The following is a 1275-nucleotide window of genomic DNA, read 5'->3' as shown; positions in this document are numbered from 1 at the left end:
TATATATATATATATATATATATATATATATATAGAGAGAGAGAGAGAGAGAGAGAGAGAGAGATATGTGTGTGTGTGTATGTTTGTGTGTCTGTGTTTGTCCCCCCCAACATGGCTTGACAACCGATGCTGGTGTGTTTACCTCCCCGTAACTTAGCGGTTCGGCAAAAGTGACCGATAGAATAAGTACTAAGCTTCCAAAGAATAAGTCCTGGGGTCGATTTGCTCGACTAAAGGCGGTGTTCCAGCATGATCGCAGACAAATGACTGAAACAAGTAAAAGAGTAAAAAGAGAAGTTAAATTACTTATAGATGTTACCTGCACCAAAAGCAATAAAATTAACGTTAGTATGCTTACTATAATGAGCATTAAAAAAATCTAATTGAAAATACTTATGCAGTGAGGAAAAGACAACTGGTACTGATAAAATTATACTGGCGAAGTTTTGTTTCTCAGTTATTTTATTATATCTTTATGGGTTGAATTTTTGTTTAGTTCGAATTTGCACGCTGGACAGTAGTTTAGAAAATTAAGATAAATTCGAAGTCGTCGCAATTGTGTGGAAAGAGAGAGATGGAAGGCAACTGTCAAAGGAGGGGTTCATTTCTTAGATTCCGACTCTTTCTTGCCATAATTGTCTTGAGCTTACGTGAAGGAAATGGATGATCAGGTGTTGTCACAACAAAATCAGCTTGGATAAAATAAACCCGTTACCAAGGCATTTGAACAGTAACTATCTTGTCTTTTCCTTTTTTTTTTTATCAGGTATAGTGTATCAAGGATTACATTATTCAATGTCACTTTTTGTATTAAAGAGAATACGATCTGATACGAGGCAAATTTAACTACTATTTATTGCGGGTTGAGCGACAACGTAGTTATATTTTCGGCACAGGAACTGAAATAGTTCACTTTCTATGCTGGGTTTCTTTTCCACTCCATTATACGTTCCTGAGTGGAGGCGCAATGGCCCAGTGGTTAGGGCAGCGGACTCGCGGTTTCGATTCCCAGACCGGGCGTTGTGAGTGTTTATTGAGCGAAAACACCTAAAGCTCCACGAGGCTCCGGCAGGGGATGGTGGCGAACCCTGCTTTACTCTTTCACCACAACTTTCTCTCACTCTTACTTCTTGTTTCTGTTGTGCCTGTAATTCAAAGGGTCAGCCTTGTCACACTGTGTCACGCTGAATATCCCCGAGAACTACGTTAAGGGTACACGTGTCTGTGGAGTGCTCAGCCATTTGCACGTTAATTTCACGAGCAAGCTGTTCCGTT

Source organism: Octopus bimaculoides, chromosome 6, assembly GCF_001194135.2.
Source record: "Octopus bimaculoides isolate UCB-OBI-ISO-001 chromosome 6, ASM119413v2, whole genome shotgun sequence".
Taxonomy (NCBI): Eukaryota; Metazoa; Mollusca; class Cephalopoda; order Octopoda; family Octopodidae; genus Octopus; species Octopus bimaculoides.
The sequence above is the reverse complement of the archived record's forward strand: the minus strand, read 5'-3'. Positions refer to the sequence as shown.